At 41.2% G+C, this 26,604-nt stretch overlaps 1 protein-coding gene across 1 annotated transcript in view; it reads right to left on the bottom strand.

Moving 5' to 3' along the window:
* vasna (vasorin a) overlaps positions 1 to 2,552 on the bottom strand; it is a 21,769-nt gene extending 19,217 nt beyond the window's left edge. The window contains exon 1 of the mRNA XM_048249358.1: positions 2,324 to 2,552. The gene's annotated coding sequence lies outside the window, so the exon portion shown is untranslated. The remainder of the gene's footprint in view (positions 1 to 2,323) is intronic.
* Between the last annotated feature and the right edge of the window lie 24,052 nt (positions 2,553 to 26,604).

The following is a 26,604-nucleotide window of genomic DNA, read 5'->3' as shown; positions in this document are numbered from 1 at the left end:
CTGTTAGTAATTTTCTGGGGCAATTTTCCTAAATAATCCCGGTAACGACCTGGGGTCAGAGACAACAGCATGCTGGGTCAGGGAGGGAGAACAGGGGGACATGGGGGGCACATAATTCTTTAATTGTACCTAACTAGCTCCTCTGGCATTATGACCTGTGTGCGTTTGTGTGTGTGTGTGGGTATGTGTATATGCATAAGTGTGTGTGTGTGTGTGTGTAGTGTGTATAGTGTGTGTGTGTATATATAGTGTATGTGTGTGTGTGTGTGTATGTGTGTGTGTGTGTGTGTGTGTGTGTGTGTGTGTGTGTGTGTGTGTGTGTGTGTGTGTGTGTGTGTGTGTGTGTGTGTGTGTGGTGTGTGTGTGTGTGTGTGTGTGTGTGTGCATGTGTGTGTGTGTGTGTATAGTGTGTGTGTGTGTGTGTGTGTGCGCGCGCACACATATGGAGTGGGGTCTTTTCTCCTCTTTCCCTTTGTCCTGCACTTATCAAAAGAAAAATTCTCCAGCCACTTCCACCCCACACTCTCGCCAGACATCCTTCCGAGTCTCTCGACCCTCTAAACCACCACAGATGAAAAAGTCAAATCCCTTCTTCACCTCGTACTTCTTAACTTTTGTCCCAGACTTACTCATCTCTGCATCCACACTTGGCAAAAACACCCACCCTTTCCATGTCACGGTGGCACGACCCCAACACTTATTAGCTGACCCTGTGGGATTAGTCCAATGGAAAAAGGGGGGAGGGGGGTTGCTGCAGGTGGAGTTGGAGAGGGGGCACTTGGAGTGCCTACTTAACCATCACACAGCTCTTTAATTAAATTGCCGAGGCGCAGAGTCAGGAATGTTTGCTTTTTCTTTGCTCGTCCTTGCACTCGCCTCCCCCCTCCCCAATCTCTCTCTCTCTTCAATAACTCTCTATCTCCCTCTTTAGTTTTCTCATCTGCGTATACCTCCAAGGATGCCCTGGCTGGTTGCGATAGGGTGGGCCCCATAAAGTGGAGGCTGCCCTAATAACAGACTGTGTGCTTTCCCCCCTCTACAGGCTAGCGTATGCACTGATGAGGTGTGAATGATGTGGGATGCACAGTCTCATGGGAAGAAGCAACCACTAATGGCTTTGCTCATCTCTCTCTGTTTTTTTTAATTGCCATTGGGGAACACACAGCAGTTAGCTGGGTAGCAATAAGACATCTGGAGTTTTGAGTGTTTGGAATAGATATACTGTTGTTGTATATTGGTGTCAACCAACATGTGCTCGCCATACATGGTCTACTAGGTTGGTCGATGATCTGTGAGACAGACCAACATCTGTAATTATTTGTATCCGTAGGTGTTTGTCAGGCTGTGAGTCAACTTACTTGTGTGTGTGTGTGTGTGTGTGTGTGTGTGTGTGTCTATCTGTCTGGTGTTTTCAAACAACTGGGCTGAAAAGTCTATTATTAGACAGGCCTACCACTTATGATAAGGGAGAAGAGAAGACATAATTCTCATGTGTCCAGCGATACAAGAATAAATAGTGCTACTGAACTTATAACATGCGCTTACAGAAAAGTTATATTTCAATTATTTCAATGTGAAGTTTTGTGATACTGGTGAGGTTGCACAGGGGGAGGGGACGCAGGCTACACTACACTGTGTTCAGCTTAACGTAAAACACATAAAACCCACAACCATGCGCGACTAACCATTTAAATGCGCTTTAGCCGAGACCTCTTGAAGTGACAAGACCTGTTCTATGAAATGTCATCAAATACCCTTTGAAAGCGTCTTTTCTTGTGTTATTCGCTTTGGTATAATCAGTCAGCCCGACTCAATGGACACTTAATCTGGCCACTATTGTAAAACGTCCTCTTCGCTGAATGTTCTCTCAATCACTTCCACGGGACGGAAAAGAAGGATGGAGGGAATTAAAAACCGGAATAACTGCACCTAATCGTCTTTATGCACCGTGTAATTCAACAGATTTTCGCCTTAACACCACGCTGCAGTGATGATTTACGCGATATTTGGTTAAACTGTCGTTCACAATGATGACAAAAAATAGGATAAAAAAGCGTTATAGAAATATAAAATATAGTTGTTGTCTTTCCGCGCAAATATTTTTGACCATATGGAATAATGCCGAAGATATCCAACACAGAATAGAAACTGAGCTCTGCGACACCTCATCGCATATTATACATAATAACCATAATATAGCTTATAACTTAAAATAATCCATCTGATTTAGGTAAGTCCGTTTATCAATTGAAGTAGTGTATAGGCTATGTTGTGACGACGGACACGGTAAAGTTAACCTATATTCTCTCATTGCAACACTTACCTGGTCACGAAGTGCGGGCAAGTAAAATTGTGTTATATCCAGTCCACGCGAAAAATGACAACGATGTCAGTATCGATTAAAATCCAACTGCAGTCAATACGGGGATGATTAGATTAGTTAAAACGGGTCTTTAAAATGGATTGCGTTTAGCACCCGAGTAGTTTCTTGGCATGTGTATGGACCTTATGACTCCGTGTCGGAGACGTCCGAACTTTCAGGACAGAGCGAAGTTTGCTACACAACAGCGCGAGCGAAGGATTTAAGAAGTGCAGAGTTGGAGGAGGAGCGTGTGTAGCAGAATTCTACTCCCTACAAATTGCCGCCTGCATGCAACCACAGGGCACATCAAACACCTTGCTCGTCAAGGTAATGCCAAAGCTAGAAAAACGAACAAGCAAATCAAAACAAAAGCTACTCAAAAATGCTACAGACTATTCTAAATGGTGTAGCTATCTATTAGCCTACTCTAACACCTCGGGGGATTTATTTCCTCATCAACTTCAGAGCAAGGAACAAAGTCTTAGCTTTGGTTACTATATTAGCCCACATATGTTTTACAAAATGACGAAATAACAGTTTATAATCTAACAGCATGTAGGCTTATTGCATAAAAACTGTTTTGTGCGGGGGCATAACCTTCGCTGAACTTTCAAACTCGGCCTGTCCGCACCGGTGTATTATGTATTTTCTATTGCATAAACACATTTATATTTAAACATATTGCCTAGAGAAAGATGCTCCTTGGATATGCAATACTTCCGACAGTCGCAGAATGCTGTGGGTGCCTGACGAAGCACTATTTAAGTCTGTGTATGCTTCATGCGCACCGAGGAACTGTAACGTGATCTCCCAAGCTGCAACTCTTACCTCTCAGTGGGACTGCCAAATCATTCCTGCTGCAATATTGCAGTGCTTCAATATGAGCCAGCACGTCTGGGAGGCACTGAACTTATAACAAAGTTAAAGCAATGATCATCAGAGTCTAATAATAACCATTGCAATAGGAGACTTTGTTTATAATACATATTTCTGTCCTCTATCTTTATTTTTTGGATGCACAGCATGTAGGCTTTATTCCTTCAAATAGCCTACAGAAACATATACAGTGCACGCATGCACGCACGCCCGCGCGCACACACACACACAAACACACACACACACAAGAGCATTACACATGAAAGCTACCCAGTTAACCACCCACATAGATGTATATAACCCTAAAATATGTGTCCGAACCCTAAAAGATGCATAGCCTAACCCTAAAAGGGTATTTCTAGAAAAAAATCAAAGCACACACTTGAACCGATGCCAACAGCACTGAAGTTGGGGTTATGTGAACTGCTCTGCAAATTGAAAAGCTTTGTGTACAGCAGACATTTATTGTCCAGACTTCAACACTGATGAATCAGTTTATGGCACATAATCACTTACAACCTGCCATTCAAACCATTCTGTATTCACCTCTTCCTCTTCTCCTTGTCATTGGTTATGGCTCACTAATTCATCAATTGAAAAACTCATCAAGCGCTTTGGCTCGTTAATTCTCCCTGGTGCTCATCTCTCTCTCTCTCTCTCTCTCTCTCTCTCTCTCTCTCTCTCTCTCTCTCTCTCCTTTCCATCTGTGCAGGAGGGTATAGATGGCAGGTTTAAAGAAGATCAGTGGATTTCTCAGAATCACCGGTATGCATATACCACACGATAAATGATGGCTTCTACATAAACACCTAGCTTCAGTTGAGTCTTGGTCTAGCCCGGAGGATTTGAGAGAGTGGGTTCTGCTTAATCCTTTATGCTAGTATGGACTTTACAGACTATATAAATAGTGCACATGTTAATGACTAGTCACCATCAGCTACATTGTACCCAGGCTGTGTTTACCAGATGTCTTCTTTAAACAAGATTAAGGCAAATGTACATAGATAATTTCCACCTGTCAGGGGATAAGGGATGAGTAGATCTGTGGAAAAGAGAAACATGTGTGAGTGTGTAGGTTTTGTGCTGTCTGAAGGTTCTACTGTGCTTTTTGCTGAGACCATGGTGTGTGTTCTGGTGTGTGAACATGTCGGCCTTGTGCTGTCTGAAGGCCCTACTGTGCTTTTTGCCGAGATGTGGTGGAACTATGTTCCCTATTATGGAAAAGATTACATTACATTTGGCTGATGCTTTGTAAGCCAAAGGGACTTACAATACAAGATATAACAAGTTACAACACTCAGAAGTGGGGAGGATTTGTTTTTATGACTATCATTTCCATTACTCTGAGCCAACCCGCCCATGGACTCTTCTCTGGATGGTTTATTGCTGGTTGGGTAAGATGAGTTTGTTTTAGGATGGGACCATATGGTCAGGTTTAATACAGCCAGCCTTTCAGAGTACTTTTACAAAAATATAAAAATTTGCTGAAAAATTGGACTTATTCTTCACAGGCACTGTCACATTTAATCCAGGATAAATACTGTAGGATAAAGCTTTATTATTAGGATCATGTCACTGAATTATCTCCCTCTCAGTTAAGACACACACACACACACACACACACACACACACACACACACACCTACCTGCTGAGAGTGTAAATCTCTCAGCTAATGATTTTTCCCCACCCGACGCCGTTGTTGCTTGTGTGTGTTTGTTTGCTTGCTGACGGGGTTTGGCCTGTCATCTGCCCATTGCCCCTCACTCTCAGATGAAGCTGTGCCAAATGACTTACAGTGCCCCTTGTGCCACCCACGCCGACTGCCCCTGTCACATGACCCGAGGGAGAGAGGTCATGTGCTATATATACGGCCTGGCCAACTCACACAGCAGCCCAGACTGTGAGGGCTCTATTACGAGCACCAGGGTGACGACTGACCGATGAAGTGGAAACGCTGGCCGTTTGAATGGAAATGAGCTGAAAAGTAATTTACTGGTTAATAAGCAGAGTCCACTCAGGGTTCAGCGGTTAGATATCCAGAGATGGTTTGGAGATTACTGCTCAAGGGCACTACTATGATTACCTGTGGATTACTTTGAATATTTGAATTGTAAAATATTATGTTTATTATGTGTATAGGACCTTGGCATGTTCCCATTCCTCACAAGTAGATATCAGTGCAAAATGATTGCAATAGAGACAGACAGTCATGAAGTTAAGAGGTAGAAGAGAGGCCAAAGATGGTCTCGCGGCCTAGTTATCGTTATCGCTTCCTCCTTTCACTCACTTCAGTGACATTTCCATTGGTAGACCTTTTTTCGCGCTGGCATCGCTCGTGGCGGGCGATCGAAATCTCGCCAGGTTTTCCTGTTCGGACAGGTTTCACTCGTACAGTAGGTCACCCAGCGGAGCATGGCGCGCGCCACAGCCAAGGTCACTTCCTAGGGAGCTGTTTTTAAACAAGCCCTAAAAATGGCAGGAGCTACTTTAAAAAGTCTTGGCTCACCGACCAGAAATAATGTGATATGGTGAATCATTTTGTAACAGGGGTTATGGCAAGGCTGTTGTTATAAATCATTTAGTGAAAGTGGTTAAAGCTTTCTGTAATAATTTCTAAAATTACATGTTATCATTAGAAAATACATGTTACCATTCCGATTGCTATTACTTTCTGAAGTAGTTTTACTATTTTGACTACATTTGACTAAATTAACTAAACATCATTTCCATTCTGGGAGAAGAGGCAGAGGTGGTGAGGAACTCTAGTCACCTTGGTGTTCACCATGACAACACACTGGACTGGAGGTGCAAGACTGCGTCTGTCTAAAGGAAGGGACAGGGCAGACTCTACTGGCTGCGCAAGCTTAGGGCCTTAAATGTGTGCGGCTAGATGGCGTGTATCTTTTGTTGCTACTTGCAAGTGCAATTGGCTTTGCAGCCATCTGTTGTGGCAGCAGTATCTGAGAGGGAGCAAACGGATGAGAACTCTGGCTCTGTAATGGGAACTGTGCTGCCTACTGTTGGATGTTGAGAGGATGTTGCACAAGCTGCTCAAAATAATGAACTCTACTTCACATCCCCTGTAATAAAGCTGTGATAAAGACTGCAGGAAGTCATTCCAGCCCATTCAATCTTCTGGGTGCACAATACACAGTTAGCAGTCATAGCTACAGCATCTATGCTTGCACACTCTTAAAACGAATGTATTGAAAAGAACACAACATGCATTGTTTTTAACAAATCTCAAATCTACACAATATGTGTTGAAAATAACAAAACTTGCGTTGAAAACAACACAACGTGTGTCCAGATAGGGACAACGCATTCATTTTAAGAATGCAGGACACATGCTTGCACACTACAGGTAAGGTGGTTAAAAATGACTTGCATGGGTGCAGAAACCACAGCTATCAGCTGCCTATATCTGTGACATGTAAATGAGAAAAGGCCATTCATGGGAAAATTCCAAACTTCATCTCCGTTCCCTTAGACTTGCTGAAGTGGCACTGTAATGTAAGATGGGATCTCATTCCAGTCACCCACACACTTGTGTTGTTGGAGCGTTTTTGATGGGCTTGGTCACGGTCACTACCCAGCGGTCAGAGAGAGTGTGAGAGACCCATCCCCCGCGGGAACCCGCGTCGGCTCCGTGTTTGCCGTCGGTCATTAGCGGAGGCCGCTGTATGCCGTCTCCGAGGATGAAAGAGGAACGTGTTCGACAGAAGCGTGGAAAAACAAACACGCTCTGTTTGACCTTACATGGTTGTTGACTCGCCTCGCTATTACAGTGAGCTGTAAGCCCAGAGCCTTTTCTTTGTCCTTTTTTTTCTTCTGCACTTTTTTCTTTGCTTTTCCTCTTCCAATTTTCTTTTTTCGGGGGTGGTGGGGGTCTTTTGTCATCCACCCAAATCCCCCCCCCCCTTCTCTAAACCGGTCCCCAAGACCCTGCCTCAGAATGATGGTGAGTTCTTGCCTCTCTCTCTCTCTCTCTCTCTCTCTCTCTCTCTCTCTCTCTCTCTCTCTGATGCATGGAGTGAGGAAGGGAGAGAAGTGTTTATGTGAAGCACTCCGGCCATGTCACAGTAAAGGGAGAGTGACCTCCCTTAGGCCTCAGTGCATAGCGGAAATGAACTTTTTTCTTGATGGAATCCTTCTTTCACCCTCCCTCCCTCCTTTCCTTTCACTCTCTCCTTTTCCTCTCTCTCCTTCTATTTCTCATAGTTTAACGGAATGTAAATATTGTCAAAAAAGTCTGAAAGTCAGTTATGTGTGTGTGTGTGTGTGTGTGTGTGTCTGTGTGTGTGAGAAAAAGAGAGAGAGAGAGAGAGAGAGAGAGAGAGAGTGTGTTTGTGTGTGCATGTGTGTTGACCGAATTCATCAGCATTACAGTAATGATGTCTAAAAATGTGCCTGCAGGTTAAGTGGGACTGTTCTGGTCCCAAATAGCTGTGGCAGCGTAATGATTTAGGGTTAAATAGCTGACTGGAATTTACGTCCAGAGAAACATGTCCCTAGGGAGCCCAAAAAAAAAAAGGAATGTGTTTTGGTCTTCAGACGATCCATAAATCAACACTTGTTTGCCATTTTGTTCTCCCTCTCTATGTTCTTACATCATACAATCTTTTTGCAAACCTCTCTCTTTCTCTTTGTTCTCTCTTTCCTTACTTTCCATGCACCCCTCCCTCTCTTTTCCTTCACTTCTACTTCATAGTTTTTTTGGTTTGGTCATCAGTTCACTCCCTCGTGTTGGCAGTAAACCACGCTTATCAGATAGAGAGCAAGGTCAGACAATCACATACACAGCCAACACAGTCCCTCAGTCTACATGTGGACAGTACAGAACACACACACACACACACGCACGCACGCACGCACGCACGCACACACACACACACACACACACACACACACACACACACACACACACACACACACACACACACACTGGACCAAACAAAGCCCAGTATCATTACTTCTGCCACTGTGTGTTTGTCATCTCAAGGTGACATTATCGCCTCATGATAAAAGTATCATTATTATATCATTACCAGACAATAGCTGTCCTTCTGTCTTTCTGTGCCTGGCTTTCTCTGTTATAATCCTGTATAGTATTTTTAATGTCCACTATTGACCATAGTGGTGGACACCCTGTTGAGTATTGTCGTCTGGGGGTAATGACGGCTGTTCGGTTTACTGGCCTGTGGCTTGCAGTGTAAACAGCCTAGTTCAATGACTCAGTTGATTAGTCATTAGTTAACAAGCATTCAAAAAAACACGTTATCACCAAGGCCCCATTACTTGACATTCACTGAAACCCTCATTATCCCAAGCAGTCAGGGAGATCACGGAGATAGCACATACTGCTCAACTGTGTGCACTGGGAGAGTTCCCACTTTTCACTGTTTTAAAGGGGCCCAGATGTGTGTTGAATATTAATCCTGATGTGTCTGTTGCTTTGAGGTGAGGTGATGGGAGTCTTGTGGTGGCTGTCGGTTAATAGCTTTTTTCCATTCCAATGAAGTGATTAATATGCCATAATTTGCTAGCTACAGTAAGGCCCAAAAGCAGAACCCAGACCCCTCACATCATATGAGCACAGGTCATAAAGGTAAAGTGTTGTTTACAATATACCTTGTACATTTTCCCCATCTTCTCGCCAGAGTACACTCTTAAAATGAATGTGTTGAAAACAACACAACTTGCATTGTTTTTTTAACACGTGTCCAGATAGGGACAACACAGTTTGTGTTGTTTCCAACACATTGCTTTTGTTATTCGTTACACAATATTGAAAATAATATAACTTGCACTGAAAACAAGGCAACTTGCATTGTTTTTTAACACATCTCTGTGTCCAGATAGGGACAACACAGTTTGTGTTGCTTCCAACACATTCATTTTAAGTGTAAGATTGAAGACTGCCAATGATAGCAGTGTTCTATCTGATCATTAAATTAACTAATAAGATTAATTTTGGACATTGAGTGCACTTCTCTGTTGTATTGTTCTTTTGTCTGGATTACCTTAATGCAGTGGAAAGATTTAGAGATGTTATAGCACCTCTTATACATATCCACTGTCATGATAGTTATTTTGCCATCATCCTGATTATCATCAGTCTATAAGGTAACTGATAAATGTCTCTGCCTCTGCAATAGTGGATATACTGTTTCTTTTGACCATCTCAGCGTGTGCAGTGGTAGAGCAACATCTCTGAAGTATTAATAGAAGGACTGGCCCCTTCTAATGAAATCGCCACCTGGACCGTTCTGGAAACGGAACTAACAGATTCACATGGTCTCTCTCTCTCTCGCTCGGTCTCCCTCTCTTTTGCTCTCTCTCTTTCTCATCCTCTTTTTCTCACACCCACACATGCATGCATACACAGATGGACTCACACACATACAGTTTACATTCGCACACACACATCTATCTCCCTCTGTCGTTCACACTTTCGCACAGGCAGATTCCCACACTAAATCGTTCAAACATCTGACACTCACTTACTCACATAGTGACACACACGCTCTGTACACAAAAATACCTGCTCACTTTCTCACACATATACAGTGACACTCTCTCTCTCTCTCTCTCTCTCTCTCTCTCTCTCTCTCTCTCTTGCTTGGTTTCTCTCTATTTTCCCAAAAGATTATCCAATACTTACAACTGTCAAACTAGCATAATAAGCAAAATTAGAAATTACAAATATTATAGACTAATAATCAAATGACTTTGCCATTTTGGGGCATCCATTTCACTAAATACTACAAATACTGTTGTGAACAGGGCTACTACTGTAATTAATTGCTCAAGGCTCAAAAGTATGGTGTAAATATTTTACATATCCATTCAAAACATGTATTGGTACTTCTATGCAGCTAGCTATACAGCTATTACATAACGGCATGGGATTGTAATGACACATGGAAAAAAAACATCTCATAAATCAAAACAAGACATTTTGCATACTAATTGAGCAGTTTTGCTTATTACTTAATTCCTGATAACAGTTTGCACCACATGCTACTAAAAAGTAATTTCCTGTTAGCGGTGTCTCCATACAGTGCACCAGTGCGATTGATAAAGATGATCTGGAGCCTATGCGTGGTGCTGATTACTGTGGTAAACACATTAAAGCACCAGTGGGATCCCTTGGCACCCACAGACGACCAGTGAGGACAGCTGTGTTTGTTTTTACAGCCTGGGAGCGCATGAGAGTGTGTGAGCGAGTGCATACGTGATGCTGCGCTTACAATACAACCCCCACACACACACACACACACACACACAGTCCTTCCTCCTTTATGTGCAAGTGTGATTACATAGAGTGGCAGGATGGGGGGCAAAGATAGTTTTAAGGGGTGGGGGTTAGGACTTGTATAACAGTTTATGGGTTTGCTTATGCGCTCTTTACATGAGTATGATGTGTTTGTGTGTGTTCTGTTGCCTTTGGCAGACCCAGCATGGGGCCTACTACAGCCTGGGTCTCGCGCAGTTCCCACAGCCCAGAGACAGGCAGTCCTGTCAGGCAGCGTGGGAACCAGGGGCGGCGAGAGGGGGAACCCAGGCCTGGATCTGGAGACATCATGAACATAGCGTAAATATTTCAAAACACTTGTATTTGTGTTTTCCACTGTTTAGTGATGTGCTACAAAACTCGGTCTTCACACATACACACACACTCAGACACATACATATTTAGAAAAAGTCTAAGAAATTGTATTATATTATATTATATTATATTATATTATTGGTGAATATACTATTTATGGTGTAAAAAGTTCCATTTACCTAAAATATTTGCTGTTTCTGACTTTTGAATTTTAGCCTTTAGGAATAACTCTATTACCAGGTTATTATCAGAGCACCAACCACAATTTAATGTTTGTGGCTGCCGTTCCAGACAACAGAGAGAGAGAGAGAGAGAGAGAGAGAGAGAGAGAGAGAAATGCAGGGTGCAGATGTGCTCCCGCAGCTGTGTGGGTCCTGAGCTGACATCTTCCCAAGGCTCCTACACACAGGCGCCCTCTTGGGCTCGCTCCCAGTCTACCTTAAACGACTGCGCTGTGACTTCTGTCCTCTTCCGCCCAGACGTGAGACGTGTAAATAAGCCGCACTAGTGGGGACCTTCTCTCTCAGCTAGGTTCTCATCCAACTCAGTTCATTGTTGAAGAAACCAGTCTTGCCAATTCTCAAAATTTAGTGCAAGTGAATGCTCAATAGCATTTTTAGTTAGTTTATGTTAGTTAGTTAGTTAGTTTGTTTGTTTGTTTGTTTCAGTGGTGAGGGCTGGAGCTGTGTCAGAGAGCAGTCGTGATAGGTGTTATTGGAGGTGTGTAAACACTAGCTGGGGAAAGGAATGTAATTGCACAAGACAATGCACCATGTTTAGGCTACCTCAGTGGTGTAGTCTACGTGATTCGCAGGACTACGCAGTATACCCACTTAAAAAGCATCACCATCTCAGTACACCCACTACAAATAGGCAAGGATCCGTATTAACATTTGGAGTTGATCACAGTATACCCACTACAGCTAACTAGACTACATCACAGTATACCCACTACAGCTAACTAGACTACACCACAGTATACCCACTACAGCTATAGACTACACCACAGTACCCACTACAGCTAACTAGACTACACAACAGTATACCCACTACAGCTAACTAGACTACACCACAGTATACCCACTACAGCTAACTAGACTACACCACAGTATACCCACTACAGCCAACTAGACCACACCACAGTATACCCACTACAGCTATAGACTACACCACAGTATATCCACTACAGCTATAGACTACACCACAGTATACCCACTACAGCTATAGACTACACCACAGTATACCCACTACAGCTATAGACTACACCACAGTATATCCACTACAGCTAACTAGACTACACCACAGTATACCCACTACAGCTAACTAGACTACACCACAGTATACCCACTACAGCTAACTAGACTACACCACAGTATACCCACAGTATACCCACTACAGCTAACTAGACCACACCACTGGGCTACCTCCTTCGTCTGTCTATCTCTTTACAGTCTGATGTGAATTGAAGGGAGACAGGATCATTTATTTGAATGCCATTATGTAAGGGATAATGCCCGATGAGGTGTCCATTATCAGAAATAAATGGACGACGCGGAGACGTGAACTGTCCGACGCGAAGCGGAGGTCCATTTATTTCTGATAATGGACACCTCGTCGGGCATTATACCGTTTATACCATGGTCACTTACGAAATAAATAAATATTATTAATACTAAATGAGTTTTAGAGCTAAAATACGTTAGTTTTTTCAGCTGTTTATCGCAACGCTGTGGAATGTTGATAAGTTGATTGTTGATAATGCTGCCTTGGTTACCAACTAGCGTTTGAACCAGCACAGTGATTTAGAACTGTCATCAGGCAATTCGAACGGAACGTCTTTTTATAGGTGTAGTATATCACTTTTTAAACGACACCCTTTTCAACCTAGACCATGGTATAAGAAATGATAAATGGCCGCTCTGAGGACCTTTGAAGAATGGCTGTGTAGAATGTGTGAAATGTATGACACAAATATATCAGACAAGAAATGATAAGGTATTCATTAAGGCATTGGGCTGTAGGCCCATGGGCTGCCATTCTTGTTTACCTTAACATGAATGAGCTCAGTTGAGTGATTCTGAAGGGCTGCTGGTGAGGCCACCTCATGATTAACTGAGGTTATGTTATTCCCTGGATTCAGGGGGATTTAGGCAAAGTTCAGCACTCTGTTGGTTTAGAATTATGCCAAAGCCTGAAGTGTGGTATGTTAAGCCCATTGGAAGAGTATTGTGCAAAGCCCCATTCCATTAATTCTCCACCCTGTTGACATTTTTTGGGGGGACCCTCGGCTTCTGTGGGTCCTGAAAATTGTCACCACCTCTCATTACTACAAGGGGTTCTGTGTCAAGAAGAGTACCCCAAGGGTGCAACAGGTTTATCATTATGGTAAACTCATCATCGTCCGTTTTAATTATGTGAAGCTGGTCAACTGAGAAATGTACCTTATTCTTAAGAAGGATACCAAAGGCCCCAGGGGCCCCAAAGGACCTGGGGCACCTGCACCGTACGCCGGCGACCCGGGTTAGATTCCCGCCCCGTGGTCCTTTCCGGATCCCACCCCGACTCTCTCTCCCACTTGCTTCCTGTCATTCTCCACTGTCCTATCAAATTAAAGGCATAAAAAGCCCAAAAAATATATACTTTAAAAAAAAAGAAGGATACCATAAAAAGGATGCCATAGCTCAAAAACATAGCAATTATCTAAAAATAATAGCAATTATTTCAACCCAAATCTGATCCATTTCCACAGCACCCCATTAAATAGCAGAGATGATGGTTATCTTACAGTTATCTCTTCTGATTGTCAATAGCCATGTCCCTCCTTTAACATTTTACAAAATGTTATAATCTTTATAAAGTAAAATTAAAGAAAATGTTGATGCTGTAATAGTATGCCTGTGTGGACTTCATCTCTGTTGTTATAATTCATTACTGCCTTGGCTGTGTGCGTCTGTTGGGAGGGGAGTCTCTCGCTGGCAGTGGTGTTGCTTAATGGGCTTTTGGACTGAAGGCAGTGGACAGCTGAAGTGGGCGCTGCAATCCACTGGTATTTGTATAATACAAACATTAGCCCTGTTCTTTCAGACACATTGCACCATGGCAATGTGTCTTTAATCAGAGCAGATAGTCCCTCACCAGCCCCGGTGTTTTTAGGGCCAAAGCTTACTTCAGATTCTGATCTTTGTCCATTTTTGGTTGTTTTTGTTTAGTTTCGTTTTATTGTTGGCACCAAAAGCCTGGCGTTTCTCACTAAATTCCTGCTGACGGTGCTCAGTGCGAGTATCAACGCAAGAATCAAACGTAAGTTCATGCCCTCAGAAATCAGCCAGGTGGCACATTCAGCTCTGTGTGCAGTGTATGTTGTTTTTGTGTGTGCTGTGTATACTGTTGTTGTGTGTGTGTGTGTTGTTGTTGTTGTTGTTGTATGTGTTGTTGTTGTTGTATGTGTTGTTGTTGTTGTATGTGTTGTTGTTGTTGTCGTTCTGTGTGTGTGTGTGTTGTTGTTGTTGTTGTGTGTTGTGTGTGTTGTGCTATTCTGTCTGTGCATGGCTGTGCTGACACCTGTTTGTCTTGGGTGGGTGGGATGTGATTGGCACAAGGACTCCCATGCCTGTGGTTTTGGAAGGGAGAGCGGAAGGCTTCCTCTCACACAAAACTGTTGGCAACTCAAGGAAATTTTTGAACTGTGTTTGTTCAGAAAGGAAACAGAGAGATGGAATAGTCTCTTTTACAAGTCTGAACATAAGAAATACCAAGTAGGAATATCAAAGGTCTTATTTCAACAAGTATGACTGCAGTGTTGGAAGGTTGGTTTTGTTTGGTTTTGTTGTTGTTACAGTTTTTTTACAACTGCTTACACACTAAAGTTTTGCTTTGCTTTCACACAATTTTCTAAACATGTCTTTCAAGCACCATAACCACCAACTCTGCAAAACCATACACCAATTCTCAGTGTTTGACTCAATTTTCAATTTTCTAAAACACATTTTGCAAAACACCACACACAATTTTCTACCTAACACACAAAAATCTAACAGGAAGTAACTTGATTTCATTTTCCAAACACAACCAAAATACCACACTTATTCGCCACTTATTCACACTCAGTCCTCAATACAAACACTCATTACTTTACTGAACACTATCCGATCACTGCCTTAGTATAGGCCTATAAATATAGATATAATCTGTTTCTAGAGGATTTCCAGTCGAAATGTTCAGAATAAATGCAGATACTTTGAAATGAAAATTACTGTAATTGGACTTTACCGTCATGTTCTACAAAAAGTCGACTTGACGTAAAACTTGACTTTTGTCCCGAAGTTAGCATTAGCTCAATGTTGTTTTCTGTGCACATGTTTGTCCCCAACTTAGCATTAGCTCAATGTTGTTTTCTGTGCCTTTGTTTTCTGTGCACATGTTTGTCCCCAAGTTAGCATTAGCTCAATGTTGTTTTCTGTGCACATGTTTGTCCCCAAGTTAGCATTAGCTCAATGTTGTTTTCTGTGCCTTTGTTTTCTGTGCACATGTTTGTTTCTGCAGTGGAAAGGGTCTGCAGGCCTAGGAATATACATGCCTAATAACTGCCGCCCTCCCCATACACACACACACACAGTAATGTATTTTTTTTTTTGAAAAAAGCTAATTTGATAGTAGTACTTTCTTTGGAAATACAGTAATTTCTGTCTTTGGCAAAATCAGCTTTTTCAAAATTCCATGTACATCTGGTGGTCATTGTATTTTGCTTCCTTTTTTCTTGTTGGCTGTAAAATACTGTATTCACAACAGCTAATTATGTGGGAAAAATCACTATTTTTGGTTTCAATATTGCTTACATGTTTACCGTGTATTTCAACTTCTATCTGTAGATGACTTTCACACTCAAAAACACTCAACACTCAAAGTGTTTATAATGTGAGGCAAATGTTTGCTTTAGAGATGTGTTTATGACATTTTGAATGTTGTGTGTCATTTTGCTGGAGATTTGAGGCATTTTGCATTTTGTGTGGTCAATTGTTGGTTTTGTGTGTAGAGTTTTGAAAAATAGACACAGAGTTAAGAAAATGTGTGTAAACAGTTGTAAAAAACTGTAATTAAAAGGTGGTAATCAGGTGGAGAGGGATTGTTAAGGACACATAAACAGTTCCTCTGGGTGGATAAAGTGTGGATATTTAGTATTTAGCATGTCAGTGGTGCAAATTGTGATTTATCCAAGTTATTTAATTTTTACTTCCGTGAAATAAAGATCTGAAGGGTAATATTTATCTGGTGTGAAGGGTAATATTTATGATGGATGGATGATATACCAATCAGTCATGTAATGTTTATCATCTATTATTTCATTTATTCTATGAATCATAATGTATCATGAGTCATGACTTATAATGAACACTGTTGTCATGATGACGTGTATTGTTGTGTAGTTTTTTGGAAAGTTTTTCGATGATTTTGCTCTGAGCGCTTTTTTTCCCAGACACCAGAACAGACAGGCTGGGTGGTGGCATGGCGGCAGTGGCTAAGGGTGAAGCACACAGAGAGCAGGTCAGAAGAGACAGGGCCACAGGGAGATGAGGCTGCAGTGAGTGATCTGTGTTTGTGTGCGTGTGTGTGTGTGTGTGTGTCAAAGAGAGAGAGAGAGTCATGGCTGAGTGTGACTCCTGCCCACCAGCGATCAGGTCAGTGGGGGAACTCAGAGGTCTTGAGAGGCTCTGGGAATTCCATTGCGGTGGAGCCGCTCTCACACACTGCAGCTCACACATCCCCCAGGTCAGCACATGGAGGATAGCCATCACACAGCCACGATCTGTGCCATTAAGCACACAAGCAGGCACGCCATTATGGTCAACAAAGTCATTATTTTTTTTTTTTTTCATTTCTAAATCCATATATCCTGTATATATAAGACTCATTGAAGCAACCAGTTGAACACCCACATAGCTCTCGAGATGCACCAAAATACCCTCAGAACTGTGTTTCATGTGTGTGGATGAATCACCGCTACTCGTGCAAGGACGGGCCACAGACAGTGGTTGTCTGTAATGTGGACATGACCATGGTGAGGAGAGAGGGAGAGAGAGAGAGAGGGAGGGATGGAGAGAGGGAGAGACCATACACCACTGGGTATTTCCTCCTCAGTGCACGCACGCAACCTACTGCCTGTGGCCAACCCAAAGCCAAAGAAAGCATGCCTCAAATGGGCAATGGAACATATTTTCATAAATAATAATAAGCATTTCTATCATAAAATTGTTATGTTTCCGTTCACTCACGAATTAAGTGGTTGTATAGTGGTTGTGAAAAATACTAAGTATGTGGAAGGAGACATTCTAGGCAAGGTAGGCCAGGCACAAAATCATGAAGCCACTCATTTCTGAAGAGCCATTTCAAGTGTGGAGTCAAGTTAACAGTCAGTGCTTTTTTTTAGCCATCATCATTTTCAAACCGCTGTTTTCAGTTGTCTTTTTGCTGAAGGTAGGTTAAATGTTGTTGGAATGTGACTTTCAAACACTAATTTATATATTCCGAGAAGTCCTGTGGTTTGGCTTGGGTAATGTAGGATTTTGGTCTTGGGTATACAAAGTTGTTGGACTGTAATTTCCAAATTATGTGCGAGTGTGTTTGTGTGTGTGTGCGTGCGTGCGTGCTTACATGCGTGCGTGCATGCCTGTGTGTGTGTGCGCGTGCGTGTGTGTGTGGTACAGACAAAAACAAAAATCTTACACTAGGCAGGATCTAACTACAACATACTACTTTTTTTTGCATACTGCCATCACTCAACATGAAGATATGCGCTTCTGTGTGCACAGTAAAGTCAGGAGTCCCATGTGTGTGCGTGTGTGTCCACAGTATGTTTTGTCAGAAACACTAAGCTGCTAGTGACAGATTGGCAAAGTTAGAGCATCCCATTGATTGAATAGTGGAATATGGAGATGGAGCGGCTATAATCTATAATACAGGAAGTAAAAGGGGAACAGCTGCTAACAAATCTTGTCAGGATGTTGAAAGCTGCACCTCTGCCACAGGGAAGTAATTCCTTAACTCAAATACAGTTATGACTCTCTCTCTCTTTCTCTTTTTCTGTCTCTCTCTCTCTTTCTCGTCTACCTCTGCCTTAACTTGGTTATTTCAGGTATTGTTATTTCTGACCTTTCCAAGACAACTGAACTCCTTCCATGCTGTGGGGCCAGAGACTTCCATCTGGCACTCATGCCCTCGTACTAGTCTCTTGCATGATCTTTCCCTCAGATTAAGGGTGTCCTCCGCTTGTGAAATGTGATATTTTGCAGTTTGCCATCATGGGACTGTTAGCAGTAAGCAGAGCTATTGCAGCACTTCTCATCCATAAGACACTTGAAGAGACATGGGATTCTTTTACGAGGAGGCTTTTTTACAGGGTATGCAGCAACTCTTGGTGGTCCATGTGTTTTTTGTTCTTGTCCTCATGAGAAGCCTATCAATTTCAGTCGAACAAAATGCCTTGTAACATGGGCAAGTTGAAATGAATCACAACAAGGTTCCTTGCAAAACATATGTAGCATATTCAAGTGAGACAGAATATGTCTTGCTTAAACAAACAACTAATGTGTCTGTTTTGCTGTTTTGAACAGGATTGTGGGGTGGTTTGAGAGGAGCTATTGTCTATGTACCCCAACTATAAAATTTCCTTGGTCATCCATGCGAAGGCTTCATGTTGCTGTTAACTTGACACGTCTGGTCATTACATATGGAGTGAGGATTGTCTCAAAATGATTTAAATATATATAAAAGGATATATATACATATACATACATTTATAAATATCCAAATACAAAATACAAATATAAAAATGTGACATACAAATAAATAAACAAATTTATATAAATAAACGTGTCTTTGTAAATATATTTTCGAGATTTGAAAATAAATATGCTTGACTTTGTATGTGGAATCTGCATTTGTGAATCTCCTTTTTGCTTTTATGTCGATGACGTAATTTTGAGACATTCCTACTGCACACCAAGATCCACAAATAAATACCACTAGATTTGAATGCGAAGACACCCTCCACTGAACAACCAGCAGATGGCAGTGTTGTACAACATGTCAACTCAACAACTCAAGTGACAGGCTGTGTTCGTGTTCGTTGTTTTACAGATGTTGCAGATCTTACATTACAGATGTTAACATAGCTTCTAGGTTAACGTAACGTGAGAGCCAGCTCAGCTGAGATCGCTATCTGACAGACTGCCATTAATGTCAATATTGCTAAATGGACTTATTTATACAGTCTATGAAATTAAAAATGGCACTACACATCGAAACCGATAATAAATCGTTCTGGCTAGTTGTTATTACTTACCCATCCATTTAATCTAGTGTCTTCCATGTCGTTAATCCTGCTAGTCATAGACCACTTGACTGAACTGAACTAGGAAAAACAGCGTCAGAAAGATTCAGTTGCTATCAGTTGATAACAGACATGTTGTACAACACTGCCATCTGCTGGTTGTTCAGTGGAGGGTGTCTTCGCATTCAAATCTAGTGGTATTTATTTGTGGATCTTGGTGTGCAGTAGGAATGTCTCAAAATTATGTCATCGACATAAAAGCAAAAAGGAGATTCACAAATGCAGATTCCACATACAAAGTCAAGCATATTTATTTTCAAATCTCGAAAATATATTTACAAAGAATAAACAAAAAATAAACAAAATATATATATTTACAAAGAATAAACAAAAAATAAACAAAATATGTTTATTTATATAAATTTGTTTATTTATTTGTATGTCACATTTTTATATTTGTATTTTGTATTTGGATATTTATAAATGTATGTATATGTATATATATCCTTTTATATATATTTAAATCATTTTGAGACAATCCTCACTCCATAATTACAGGCTTCATGAAATGCTACAGCGTTCAAAATGAGTTAGTGACTGACTCTAAAGGGTGTAGGTTTGGTCTCAGCTTTGATGGGGGACACAAATATTACCGCCTTTGGAGGACAAACATAGAAGAGACTTGTACAGCCACCAACAGACAGAGAGCTCCTAATCCTCGCTCCCTCACACTCCACCGTAGCATGTTGGTGTGTGTTCGAGACCCGTTGCAGGGCCTAAGCTGAATAGGCCGACACCACACCCATTACATCATCATCCTGCAAACTGCAACTATTTCAGAGCTGAATAAACAAAGCTGTTTTAGGCCTATAATAATACAAGTATTGGTGTTATGGTGTAATTTGCCATAAAGAAGCCACAAGATCTTTCACTTCCTTTTTTTCTGCATGGCCTCACTTTGGTCCTGATTTATAACTACTTTGTATGACTGATGGACTTGTATTTTTCCAGGAACTACAGAGGCTGCAATTGAATATGGAAAGTAGCAGTAGCAGTTTGCATTTTACATTTATGTACTATATGTAAAATGCAAACTGTTTTTCAATGTGTTTTTATGATGTCATTATTATTATTTTATTTTATTATTATTTTATATAATTTTTTTGTAATGTACATCACCCTGGCATAGTTGCAACAATACTGTTACATTGTATTATTGTATACTCTTTGTATACTGTTTGTATACTTCAATTGATCAAAAAAAAAAAATCAAATGATTTTACTGTCGTCCTGGCCGTCGGAAACGGACCAAATAGGCCTAGCACAAAGGGGGTTGCTAAAATATTGGTGGAGACAATTTTGTCATCTCAAAATATTGATGGGGACTGGTCCCCTAAACCTTCACCCATCTGCCAAATCCCATAACCATTACCATGCTCTTAGCATGTCCTCCATACAGTGCACTGTGCAGTGCTGTGAGTCTGATGATGAGAGGCTAATGCCGTAACTGTGTCAAAATAGCCGTAATAGTGACAAAAAAGGAATACAGATTCCAGCTTCTCCTACTCAACTTCTCAGTTGTTCTCCAAGCTCTTTGGAGGAACTCTAAATTAATGGATTTCTAATCCTTTTGACACCCAACTAAACAATGGAAATGTACGGATACATATCTGTCACATGAATGTAAGTCCCTATGATAACAATGATGTCATCTTTGTGTGCCAAGGAACTATGTTTACACAAAAAAAGGATTGCAATCTCACAGTAAAATGCTAAATTCCAGTCAATGAATTTATTTGTATTAGAATATTTCATGTTGCTATTACAGACAGTGTATGTGTTATGGAATAAGTCTGTCATATCAGAAAGTGTAACAAAGCCATTCAAAAACATCAACCAAGAATTCTGCAGGTTTTCAAAACCTTAATAAATGTTATTGCCATTAGACATTTTCTGCAATTTACGATCTTGCTCATGCTCATTCCAATTTCAGTTTCAAGTTACAACCGCATGTTAAATGTCAGTCTTACAAATGCTTTTGCTGTCCTTGGCATTTGGTTAGAAAGGAAGAGCTCAATTGTGCTGGTTAGATTTATATCACATTACCAAAGTTCATGCTCTCATCCCAAGTAACACAGAGGTCACCATGGATACATGTGTTATCCTCTCTCCTCTCCTACAGGAACTGAACTGGAGCCTTTGTAGTTCCTGAAATCATGCTATACCATGAAAGCCTAATACTTCAAAACTACATTTCAAATAATTCAACCAATATCATAGCATCTCTATATTCCTCTGTCATGGACTGAGCCATTATGGAAGATTATGGAGGAGACTCCAAACTAACTGTAAACACCACATTCCTCCCTCATGTCCAAACTCCATTACCATTCATTACCTCTGTCTCGGTATTTAGACTCGCCGAGAGTCCGCTCCTACCCTCTCGCTCTGTCTGCGGTGTGTCATGGAGCCAGTAAGCATGCCGCTGTGGGGGCCTTGAGAACGGTTTCAGGGGACAGATAGGCATCTGGACGTTTTTGGTGAAGAGGGGGGAAAGAACAAGAAGCCCATGCAGTATAGGATGTGACATGACCGAAAACCACCCCTGCAACCCGATCTCACACTGTATATGGTGTTTGTGTCCTCGCAGACAGAACTCATGGTAATCTGAGAAGCTCCGTCGGTTGCCTGCGGTTAAAGTCAAGTGGGGTTTTCTTTTATTGGTTAGCCATCCCCACAGGCATCAGAGGAAGCATACTGTAACTCTAGCCTTGTATGTATAAATCTAAACCTAAATCTAATGCATGTGTCGGGTGTGTGTGTGTGTGTTTGTGTGTGTGAGAGAGAGACATCTCGCTATCATTCGCTCATGAGGAGGGACATAATTGTTAGGGTTTTCCCTTCCTGGTGCTTCTGCACTGTTGCGTTCTCTGTTTTGTTCCTTTCCTGCTTCACTATCCAGCCTCTCCCCTCACTATCCAAAGCATGGACACAGCGGAGGAGGGTGCCTGTCCGCATGTCTCAATATTCCTCACAGGCAATCAGGTGACCTCTCTTCATGCACCTTAAGGTTCCACACTTGCTTTGAAACCTAGTTTTCAAACCATTTACTGTATGGTAGAAATATACACTCAGATTTACAGATGAAATTAACTATAGAGACTTGAGCCAGATGTTGATACTTATCTGAATATGTGCTATTGTTTTTAATATATAGTTATAATATATTTAGATATTATCATCATTATATTAACAGAAAGGTGAAGAAAAATATTTGAGAATGTTCTGATGAAATGAAGTGTGTGATCTTATTCAGCATTTCAGGAGCAGACTGCCAGTGGACTTGTAGTACAGAGTTGATCCAAAGTTCTCTTAGCAGCTCTCTGCTGCCCTCTAGTGTAGATCTAGTTCAATCACAGTGCTGAGTTTGTGTCACTGCCATAGTGGTCACTACCACTGAACTGTTCGTAGCTCTTACTGTAAACTGTATACTGGGTGTGCATCTAGATTCTAGTATGTACATGTCCTATAGTCTTGTTTTTGGTCTGCACTATACTTCAAGATACAGAAATGAAATTGATTGAAACCAAACAGCAGCACAAGGAAAAGCATAATATCAAAACATTATGTTGTTAGTTAGGCCTATGTTTTGTCATGGGTGAGTGTGTTATCTGTCCACTCCTGGCTGGCAGTAGTTTGGCAGCAGTAGCATAGCATAGTCTATTCCCTTGCCCTTGGGAGGCATTAGGCAGACTGATGAAATTGCATCTTTTGACTGTTCCCTTTGGATTGGTGGTTCATAGCCTACATTTTGACAGTTTAGATTAGAGAATTCCTATCCTAAAATAAGATTTTTTCCTAGTCCATAAACATGTTTCTGTAATACCAAAAATCCTAAATGCCATCCTTAACTGAGATAAGATTTCAGAGGTGGGATGTTTCTGTAAAGAGGCCTCAGCTCTATAGTTGGAGAAAAGGATCTTTACTTTACCTGTTATACCTTCACATGTTCCAGCCCCGGGTCATTTACCCCCCTCCCCCCAATATACATTTTTACATTTTAGACAGTTAAGTAGCATAGTCATATTATACATAATTTGACAGTTTATGCTAGTGTAGCGGTACACCTAACAATGTGTAACTTTTAAGATTTTTAAATGAACTATGCTTACACTGGTGTGAAACCTCTCTACTATCACCTCTAATAGACATTGCAGGACTGGGCCTTATGGCCAGCCAATCAGTGCCCTTTGAGAGTGGTGCACCGTCCAATAGGGAGTGCGGAGAGAGAGGAGATTAAGAGAGAGAGATGATGGTGTTGGGAGAGAAGATGGCGGCTACCTGGAGGAGTCCACGCTAGTCAACGCTCCAATGAGGATAAGTGAATAAAAGTTAATAACAGTTTAGTAACCTTAGTTTCTAGTATCAGTGTAAGTCAGTCGGAGACACTTGTTTGCACTTGTTATTTTATTTTCGCAAGATAGTAGCCATGACGTTCGTTTGAGTGGCTGCTTTGTATTGTTTACAGTCAACTTGCAAGACCACGCTTCAGCCTCGTTGGTGAGTTTAACGTCAATGTCACGTCGTAGGGTGAGAATGGAATTTCCTCACTAGTTAGTTAACTTGCAAAGTGAGTTTAGCTTTAGAAAATTAGCTCGTCGCCTACGGAAATCGACGTGGGAGATTCCAGCCAACACACAAGGAAAGCAGGTGGATTTGGCGCTACTGTCGGCGCCAGCCTTTTGATGTTGAACTACGCACCTAAGCTACTCTCTCTATCTCTCCCTCTCCCTGCCTCGACACGGACGGTCTGTGAGTATTGCCCTGCCACATTAGACTCTCCATCGTTAAGCACTGGATGCAGTGAGAAGCTACAAACGTCAGAGTGCTAAAGACAATATTGCAACTTCACGGACTCATTACTACACTCTGACTGATGTGAACGAACACCATGTAAAACGTCCTGCATTCAGTTGACCAGTATGGGGTTAATGTATCAATGTTAATGTGATTAAGGTATGAGTGTGAACATGCTTACTAGTAAGCTCTGCATTTTGTTAATTACAGTGAATTGTTATAGCCTAAAGTTTTGTGAGAGGGCTGATAATGCTATTTGTTATGCTATGTGTTTTGGTTGCAATGGGAAACTATTTGGGGATATGTGTCCTGTTTCAGTAAGTTAAAGGAAATTCTCACCGGTGAGTAGGAAAGGTGGTTTTCTTTGAGATTACCTGCTCATGAGCATTTTGGTAATTTGGAATTGAAACATTTTTTCTTTGTTTGTTTGAAACTAGAAAATAAATGTAAGTTTCTAAGCATTATAATACATGGTTGGTTTCACATGTCACACTAGTCAAGTCAAGTTTATTTATATAGCGCATTTCATACACAGAGGTCATTCAATGTGCTTTACATAAACAAAACCAAACAAACAAATAATAAAACAAGGTAAAAATATTTAAAAACATAAAACATAAAGGTAAAACAAATTTAAAGAATAATTATCAAGGCAGATTCAGAATTTGTAACTCGGCACAGTTAGCAGAAAGCATCTGAGAACAGTTTGGTCTTAAGTCTAGATTTAAAACTGGCTACAGTTGGGGCCTTTTTGATGTCATCCGCAGTGGGGGAGGAAGTACTGAATCTCAGTACTTAAGTAAAAGTACAAATACACAGAGAAATATTTACTAAAGTAAAAGTACCACAATGACAACCCTACTTAAGTAAAAGTAAAAAGTACCTGCTTTTAAATGTACTTTAAGGATTAAAAGTAAAAGTATTTGCATAATGATTTATTCTCTTAATATCTATATCTAAAAAAAAAAAAGTATGGGCTGTGGCATTTTAATTAAGCTAGTTTTAGGTTAGGCTATATTCGACTAGATAGTTTTAAGCTAATGCAATTGTGCTTACCATCTGTGGCCCAGTTTACATTCTGACCTACAATTCTAGAGACTGTAATTCTGGTTATCTACTAGGGTGATCTGCTGAGTAGCCTATATCATTCAGCAAAACACGAGAGCCTGAAGTTTAATGGGGCAGACCAGGGAAACATCGGGTGGATCTTAATGCCAATTCTGCTGATTGAACAGAAAAGTTGCTGAGAAAGGTGTCTTTATGATTAGGTTCAGTTTCACTTGCGCAGACGCATTGAATGAGCGCTCACATTTCAACCACCCCAATTGTAGGCTATGCATCTTTATTGATCACACACAATTAAGAAATATTTTCTAATCTGGAAAATGCTACGTTTTTTCCGGCCAGCGGTTCTATAATAGTCCACCATTCATTTGTGCCGCAAATGATCAGACGCGGTGACAGAAGCATGGGCATAGCCTGTAACTTCGCTGATCCGCGGAGAGCAATCTCATCGGAGAGGAGGCCCTAACGCTGCAGATAACAGACAGAGAAAGGCACAGAACACAGTTGCATGTCCAGTGTAGCCATGGGTCTGGTGAATATAGCCTACCGAATGCAGATGGCTACAAGCTCACGCTTTGCCTGGTCTAGACTAGAAGCTTATGTTTCAAAGATTTAGAAGCTGGGCACGTTAGCCCAGAATCTGTGGTAGCAACCCCGTCCCCTGGTAAAACAAACGTGTTTGTCAGAGAGAAAAAAAATCTGATCATAAAATGTATCGTAAAAAGGAACGATGGTGTTGTAAAAATGTAGCGGAGTAAAAGTACAGATAATTTCTGTAAAATGTAACGAAGTAAAAGTCAAAAGTATGCACTATAAATTCTACTTAAGTAAAGTACAAATACGTGGAATATTTACTTAAGTACAGTAACGAAGTATTTGTACTTCGTTACATTCCACCACTGGTCATCCGAAAGTTGATTCCACAGCTGAGCCGCATCTAAAAGCTGCTTCACCATGTTTAGTTCTAACAGTAGGTTTTACTAGCAGGTTTTTCACCTGGGACCTGAGAGGACGAGAAGGTGTGTACTGCTGAAGCATGTCTGACAAGTATTTAGGTCCTGCTCCATTTACTGATTTATAAACAAGCAATAGTGCTTTAAAGTCAATTCTGTGACTTACTGGAAGCCAGTGCAAGGACTTAAGAATTGGAGTAATGTGGTCAGTTCTTTTAGTTTTTGTTAGAATCCTAGCTGCTGCATTTTGTGAAGCTGTTTAATAGTTTTTTTAGGAAGGCCTGTGAACAGTCCATTGCAGTAATCAACCCTGCTGGAGATAAATGCATGAATGAGTTTTTCTAAGTCATATATTGACATCAGCCCTCTGAGTCTGGCATTATTTTTGAGGTGGTAAAAGGCTGATTTAGTTGTCGCTTTCATGTGGCTGTTGAAATTTAGATCACTGTCAATTAATACACCAAGATTTTTAACTGTATCCTTTGCCTTCAACCCTTTTGTGTCAAGGAGAGTGGCAACCCTAAGTCTTTCCTCCTTTTTACCAAATATAAT

This window comes from Alosa alosa, chromosome 7, assembly GCF_017589495.1.
Source record: "Alosa alosa isolate M-15738 ecotype Scorff River chromosome 7, AALO_Geno_1.1, whole genome shotgun sequence".
NCBI classification, from domain to species: domain Eukaryota; kingdom Metazoa; phylum Chordata; class Actinopteri; order Clupeiformes; family Clupeidae; genus Alosa; species Alosa alosa.
The sequence above is the reverse complement of the archived record's forward strand: the minus strand, read 5'-3'. Positions and strand labels throughout refer to the sequence as shown.